The sequence below is a fragment of the Caretta caretta genome, chromosome 3, assembly GCF_965140235.1.
Source record: "Caretta caretta isolate rCarCar2 chromosome 3, rCarCar1.hap1, whole genome shotgun sequence".
Classification (NCBI taxonomy): Eukaryota; Metazoa; Chordata; order Testudines; family Cheloniidae; genus Caretta; species Caretta caretta.
The window spans coordinates 28581511-28590147 of NC_134208.1; positions in this window are offsets into that span (position 1 = coordinate 28581511).

Sequence of the window (8637 nt, forward strand, 5' to 3'; positions counted from 1 at the left end):
CAGCAGAAACCCACGGAGAGGCGAGGCAGTCGGACTTTGGAGCACATAAGGTGCCCCTTTACTTCTTTCCCCCCGTTTCCACACAGGTGGGAGGTGGGGGGTTAAAATGCTGTAGATGAACTTTTGAACTCTGGACTCACCAAGGACAGAGACTTTTGTGTTGCTGCACTTTGGGGTTGCTGTACATTTGGGACGTTGGGTGACTTTTGAGTTGCTGGACTCAAGAACCAAAGGGAAAGGACACGCCCAGTTTGCTTGGGGTGGGTTTTTTGCTCGTGGTTTGTGTTATGAATCCTGTTGGTGGTGTTTCCCCAACATAATGCCACAGTGTTTCTCTCTGTTATGAAAAGGCTTTTGCTACACTCTGACTCTGTGCTTGCGAGAGGGGAAGTATTGCTTCTTATAGGCGCCCAGGAGGGTGGTATATATTTGTCCCAGGTCATTGGGTGGGGTCTCGAGCTGGTTTTGCATTGTGTTATTAGAACAGAACCCCTAGATACTGAACCCGGCCCTTGTTGCTGCTAGCTCTGACGGGCAGACAGGTTACATGTATATTTTCTATCCAAAGTTCTTGTGCCATGATAATAAGCTATGGAATAGTAATTTGTTTTGTACTTTGTTTTGCTTTATTATCTTTTGCAGAAAAATGCATGTGTTATTTTCAAAGCATTATTGTAAGGACATGCCTCTTGAAATGGTATTTTTGCATCAATGGAGAAAAAATTAGTTTCAGAAGATGGATCTATTTTGCAAAATGGACAAAGTGCTTGTTTCCTAAATCTTGTTCTCCTTCATTGGTCTTCAGCCATTTATTTTTCAGTCTGACTTTCACTTCTACTTCTTTAGAGTCACTATTACATAGAGTTATGATAGAAACATACTGTGTCTGAGTTTTGGTTATGTTCTTGACCTTAACATGATGCTTATAAAGAAAGTCTATCCTTTACATCAATGTAGCTAATTTCCTTGGGTAACTCCAAGGAAAACGCTGTAGATGCTGCATGTGCTGGCCTATTTTGTAATGGCACTTCACAAATATGTTCTTCTAGCCCAATTTAAATGGAAGACTTCTCATCAAAATTATACCTGGATAATTTAGAAAACCCGCAGTTTGAAACATTCCATATATGTTGGTCCACATTTAAAAGTTGAAAGACACCTGTCACTGTAGTATCTGCTCCTAGCAGAGTAGCAGTACAAAACCTAAGCCAGACAGTGGTGAGCATTTCTTTCTAGGCTTGACAACAAAAAGAAAGTTGGTCTTGTGATTAAAGCACTGGCCTGAGGTTCAGCAGCTCTGAATTCAGTTCCTTTTCTTGCCACAGATTTCTTGTGTAATTGTAATACCGACAGACCCCATGTGATAACAGGTGGGATCAAACCTGGGCCCTCAATGCGTGAACTTCCACGTGGCTGTTGGCTAAGACTGTGCAGATTTATCAAGCTCTAGGTAGGCTAGGTGCTACTAGAGGGGGACAGAGCACCACAACAAGCAGGCATGGGCTACATAATCTTGGGAAGACACTTATTCTCTTTGTGCTTCAGTCCCCTGTTGTTTGAAATACAATAATGTGACTTCCATTCTCCCAGCCTTTGTCTGTCTTGTCTATTTAGATTGTCTTGTCATCTCTTCAGAACAGAGACTCTCTTACTATGTGTATATACAGCACTTAGCACAATGGGGTCCTTATATCCACTGGGGCCTTGGAGTGCTATTACAATACTACTGCTCCTACTGAGCGACAAAGCACTTGAGAATACAGTGAAGGGAAGCATGGAATGATATAGCAGTTTTCAGTTCCTGTGGTTGGGATTTATAAGGCTTAATAATGAGGATGAGATGTTTCTGGTACAGAAATAAGATTCCTGGATTTTCAGAAAAACATGAAAATATTTTAAAAACCAAACAACAACAATTAAGTTGACACCAAGAAGAAACACACCTGTCATGACAAGTGGTACATCTCAGAAGTGTAATGCGAGGATACTAAATCATGATCATCTCTGCATAAATCATCCCCTTCCTACCAAAAGCCACAACTATAAAAATAGGGGTTTTCAGGGAAAGAGGTCCTCCATATCTAGCTGTGGGGAAGCCAATAATGAAATACAGCTCTAATTCCAATTCTGAAACCTACCATCAAAGCTCCCAGGCCATTGGACAGACCTAGGCTCAGGTTCTAGGACGTTTGCAAAAGAGACTTGAAAACTTTCAACATTGACACTGCAGGCTGGAAGGATGCAGCTAGCAACAGGCTACGCTGGTGGACTGCACTGCACCAGGGAGTCAAAGAGGCCGATGAGAAACGGTTGAGAGAGAGAGAGTGAAGAGAGCAAAGAGGAATGTGCAGCAGGCCTGGAAGTGCAAGTAGTGTGTCAGCTTCACCTTCTCCACCACATCCCTGCGTTATCTCTGGCATGAGCTTTCACTTGAGAACTGGACGTTTTAGCCACTCAAAACGCTGCAGCACAACACACAGTAACTGAACTGCTTTGGACAAGATGGATGGTTACCATTTCATTCATCAGATGTAATGGAGACTGCAACAAGCAGTGATCTGTGTAGGAAAGAATCTGGCTCAGAGTTCATTGCAGCACAATTTTAACATGCTTACTGCCTATACTGTTTAAAGTAATGCTGTATTAGGATTGTTGCACTGCCTAGGGAATTTGACCATTCACACGATTTGTCAGACCCTACAAAGTTTTCAAATGGATTTCTCAAGTAGATGAGAAATACAATTTTTCTCATTGCAGTTCTATTTGACTATGTAAACACTTATACCAGAGTTTCTCAAACTGTGGTCCGTGAGCTCCATTCAGGTGGTCCGCGGATAGTTCCCTCTAAGGTGCACGAGAGAATGAAGGGCCACCGACCTAATTAGTGGAGCTGCACAGGTGTGGCTCCAATAATTAGGTGCCTGGACCCTGGAGAAGACGCACGTGTAAAGTGCGGTGGTGGCCTTCGGGGGAATAGGCGGTAGGTGGGAGGGGGGCAGTGGAGTCAGAAGAGGGCGTGGGGGCAATTTGGGATGTGCACGGCTGCAGTGGCCGGAGAAAGAGGCGACTTTCCCCAGCTCCAGGGCTGCAGCTGCTGTGGAGAGATAGCCCTCCTTCCGAGCCTCAGCTCTGTGGCTGCTGTGGACAGGGAGAGACCTCCTTCCATCCCAGCCCCAGCTCGGGGACTAATGTGGTGTGGGAAAGAGGGCACAACCATTGCATTAGAAAGGTAAGACTACTGATATTAAAATATGAATGTGTGCTTTTATTTGTAGAACAAAAAATCTTTAATTATTATTAAGGGGTTTTTTTATATAGCGCTTTTATCCAAAGTGCTTTACAATAGTTAGTTAACAGTACAAACAACATTTGGAAAGATCATTAAGTGGTCCGCCAAGACCCTCAGCGATTTTCAAGTGGTCCGCGGAAAAAAGAGTTTGAGAATCACTGACTTATACCATTAACATATGCATGAATTGCATATATTTATTTATACAGTTTAGGTATAGTAAGACTGTAGCTGATAGACAATGCTACACACACAAGTAAGTAAAAAAGTAGGAACAGTGATATACTTCAGTTCACCAGAAACAAAACCAGATGCAATAAACAATGTGTTGTCCACAGCATGAAACTTGAACTTCACAGAAGTCTCAAGCACCTGCTGCGAGATGTCTCTGATAGCCAGGCATAAAGCATGCAGGCTATGTTTTAAAAACTCACTGGCAACCTGCAGGTTGTGTGGGCATAGATAGTCAGGCTCTTTAAGGACTGAATAGTGCTCATACACATTGTGTGCTGGTTGTTGTGAATAAAGGACTCAAAATGGTAAATATCTCTGCTTCTTTCCTGCTCATGCCCCCGAAAAATAGGGGCCAGAGCCTCCTTTCCTTTGTGTAAATTGCTGTAGCTCTCTTGAAGTGAAAGGAACTATAGCAATTTACACCACCTGCAGGTCAGCTGGGATATCTGTAGCACTAAATCCAAATGTATCTAATATATTAATTATTCCCTTTACTGTAATGTAAAAATAATAAGTTTTATTGTATACTTACATGCCATATCACCTGCACCGGTTACCGCCACATCACACAAGATAGATAAAACATGTAATGTCTGATTATCATAACATGAATCATATATTCCTATAATCACAGACAGCAATATGCAGTCCTAAAATGCAGTTGCAATTGGTCCGAGGTATAATGTCATGCTAACAAATTACAATGAAACCAAAAAAACTTGCATCAATTATTTTCACTTTCACCATTTTAATACGGTGCAAAGGAAAATGAATAGCATATGACTAACATTGTGGAACTTACATCCTTCTCTCCTATGTGGTCACATGACAAATGTGTATTGTTTTCAATTATTTTTTTTTAAAAAGTTTGCTTATTTTATAGTTTAAGGTACATGAGTCTCGTGATATATGCCATCATGTGCCAGCAATGCCCCTCTGCCATGTACATTGGTCAAACTGGACAGTCTCTATGTAAAAGAATAAATGGACACAAATCAGATGTCAAGAATTATAACATTCAAAAACCAGTCGGAGAACACTTCAGTCTCTTTGGTCACTCGATTACAGACCTAAAAGTAGCAATTCTTCAACAAAAAAACTTCAAAAACAGACTCCGATGAGAGACTGCTGAATTAGAATTAATTTGCAAACTGGATACAATTAACTTAGGCTTGAATAGAGACTGGGAGTGGATGGGTCATTACACAAAGTAAAACTATTTCCCCATGTTTATTCCACCCCCGTCATCCCCCACTGTTCCTCAGACATTCTTGTCAACTGCTGGAAATGGCCCACCTTGGTTATCACTACAAAAGGTTTTCTCCCCCGCTCTCCTGCTGGTAAATATCTCACCTTAAGTGATCGCTCTCCTTACAGTGTGTATGGTAACACCCATTGTTTCATGTTCTCTATGTATATAAATCTCCCCACTGTATTTTCCACTGAATGCATCCAATGAAGTGAGCTGTAGCTCACGAAGCTTATGCTCAAATAAATTTGTTAGTCTCTAAGGTGCCACAAGTACTCCTTTTCTTTTTTCTAACATTTAGTTTCCATAGTTAAGATTATCTAATGGCTGGAGAATTAAACACTTTAAAAAAGGCAATATTTCAGTACAATATAGAACAATTCAGCTACATGTCTCCTGTGTTATATACTTCACACTTAATCTAGATGATGAAATCACAATTGCAGGCAAACATATTAGAATGTCATGCAAAAAAACAAAGTGAAGAGAATGTTAAGGTGGTATAGCTAAGCACACAAAACTGAGGAAATGAGAAAGGTGAAGTTGCATGTCTTTTATCTAGAAGGAGTCACAGTTTCAGGGTAAAACTGCACTTGCATCCCCTCTTCCCTGTAGTCCACTCCAGGAGTTCCCATTCAGGTCTCTGGCATCACCTGTCTTTGGGCAGGGACCCTTGTGACACTTCCTTTGGCCTGGGGTTCAGGGGTGGAGTTAAGTCTGCACAGCTCCCTGCCTTACACGGTGATATCCCCAGTGGCACAGCTCCCACTGACTTCACTGGGGCCAGGATTTCATTTCTTGAAAATGAAAATATAACCACTCTGATGTCACTCAATATGTACAGAAACTGTCTCTGTAGATTAAAAGCAAGTGTTCCTTTTTTTCAAATACATGATGAAAATACATTTCAGTGACAGAAAAGCAATTATCCCAAATCAGTACTGTATAATATTTTAAGCTTTGCATTTAGTACTATGTGAGTTAAATTGCAGAGAATAATGGTTATATTAAAGTAAAGAGTAATAAAAGTTGGAGTCCTTGACTCTAATTTCTGACAATGAATTCTAAGTCTTTTTAAACATAAGAAGTTCTGCTTTATGATTCTCACATACACTAGATGGTAAAAGACATGCATTGTACCATTCATATTCTTCAACACTTATTGTAGCTCAATGTTATCTCCAGGATACTTTCTTCAATCTTTCCAATGACTTGACAATGCTAACCATCATCTGTGGAATGCATGTCAGAGTTCTTGGTTACAAAGATATGGTAATGTATGAATCATTGATGGAGACACAGAAACACACTTGCAGGGACAATGATCAGAACCTTATAATGGCTTTACTAGTAAATCAATTAAAAGTCAGTCATTTGGTTTTCATACTGCACGTTTCTCCTTTGCAACACATATGAAGTGAAATCGTGGAAATACTTTTTGTGGGAGGCTAAAATCTTTTAAAATCTTGGTCTGTTGAATTGTTGTGTAATAAGGATGCATTTGAAGTAGAGCTTTTAGTATAATAGACTTAGCAAGTTACAGAACATCAGGAAAATAATAGGGTCTGAGTTTGTACAGACTTCTGCAGAAAGTTGTAACTACATTAAAAGGACAAAAGGGCTCACTGAGTGCAATCTAAAACAGAACCTATAATCTTATTCAAGAAATGCTAGATTTCTTGTAAAAAAAAAGTTTGCACATAGAACAGGGAAAATGGAATTAAATGGAAGTAAACTAGAAAAATAATGAATTGTAAGTATAGAATTGAATGGGGTTAAATTTTATAAGCTATACATAGGAGAAATGTAGAAAGATTCTGAAAGGAAAGTGAAAAAGTGTACCTAGAGAAACTTACATTTGCCTCTGTCAGGAAGAAATTACGTATAGAAACAGGGTCTTAATGGACCATTATGTGACTTGTGCAGCCAACTGTCCAGGACAATGTACAAATTTTGATTGTTTGTTTATTTATTTATTTATTTTAACAGACACACTTTTAGCAGCCTTTGAAAATTTGTCCAGATTGCAACTTTCCTATTTAAAGGGCAACTTTTTCAAAGGAATGCCCAATGGCATACCTACACAAAATGTGTGCATTCTATTTTGTTTGTACATATCAGCCCTTGCACATGGCAATCATGTAACTCAGTATTTCGCAAAGTGTGGAACAGATCCACTGGAGCATGGGGTATGGAGGTCTAGAGAGGAGGGTGTGGAAGATGTATCTATTAAGACAAATAGGCTTTTAGCAACAGTGATAGTGTTGAAGGGGAAAAATTGATTTGACATGGAGGCCTAGCTTTCAGAAGTTTGGGAAACACTAGTATAATTCTGTGTATGAGACCTGAGCCTGCAAACACTTAAGCACACAAATATCTTTCCTCACATAAATAGTCCTATTGACTTCAGTGGGAGTGAGGTGAAATTATATGTACATGTGAGCACCTAGCCATATTTTAAAATGTACAGCAAGCACCACACAATTCATACCATCAGGACCAGCAGTATTTATACCTTGCAGCAGGCTCTACAGAATAGTTAACAGCAGGCGAAACTAAAAAAATGCATTATTTAAATTACACCAGACCGACATTGTCGCAGGACAGCAAGACAGAATGCTACTGTCCCTGACTGTGAAAATGAACCTTTAGAACCTCTTCATAGCTCCAGGTTGGGCTTTTGTAACAGTCCTGGTCTCTGGCTGTTCAAATGCAACAGACAGCCACTCAACTTCACCCCTCCACTCTGGCAGCAGCCTTCCCCCTTTCTTCCCATGTATTATGCAATACACAACATGCAGCTATAACCATTAGGATGTTTTTTCAAAAGTTCTGCAGCCATTGATCATCATGCAAATCTGCATTACAGTGCAATCCCACCAGTCAGAGCTAATTTCTCAGGCCCAGACATGGCACTCCACCATCTGCAGCTCTTCCGTCACTAGTTTCCAGAAATTTTTTTGCTCTATGTTCATCAACAAACTCTCCTCAAAGATGTACTCATCTTCCTCATTGTGGTTCCAGTTGTTATGGTACTTTCCGAAGGTCTGCAAACACAAGAGAATTGTATATCCTGTATTTGCAATGTTTGAGAGAATAGAGAAAATGAGAATAGTGCTGAGCTCTGTGGACTCCATGCGTCTGGCAGAGATGGCAGAGGTCGAACAACACCATGCAGTTTTGTGGGATGTGCCACTTTTTAAACAAAAATTATGGGATGTGGAATGTATTATGAGATAGGAAAAGTTGCAGGCTGGAAACTTGACTCCTCCCCCTCCCAAACTCTCATAAATCTGTGGAAGGATCATTACTATCTCACAAATCACTACACAAATGTCCCAAAAGGCATTGTACTGGACAGCAACACATGGCATCCTGTGATAACTCCCATGATGCGCTGGACTTTACATCAGCGCAAGCACTCCTGGTGAATATACCCAGCACCCATTGCAAGCAGCCAATATGCACATACCCAAGCAGTATAAATACATCAATGACTGTATGACATTATAACTTGGGTTGACTAAAGTTTACAGTGTAGTCATGGCCGGTGTCACACTGCTCCTCAAAAGTATAGTGTTTCTATAAATAAGGAAATGCTTATAAATAAATACACCTGCAAACTGAAATAACCTATTATTTCCCATTTAATCTATTCTCTTGCCTCTACAAATTGTTCCCTAGAGTATATTTTCAGTGATTTGTCTAGTTCAGTTTTAAATTACTCAAAAAAGAGGGCTTTCTTTGGGTTCCTTGGAGGATTATTCCACATCTTCACAGAATTCAATATTAAGATATTTCTGTCTAGTTATCCTAATTTTTCCATTGTTCAATTTCTAGATATACCACCTGAGGATTGCTCTAA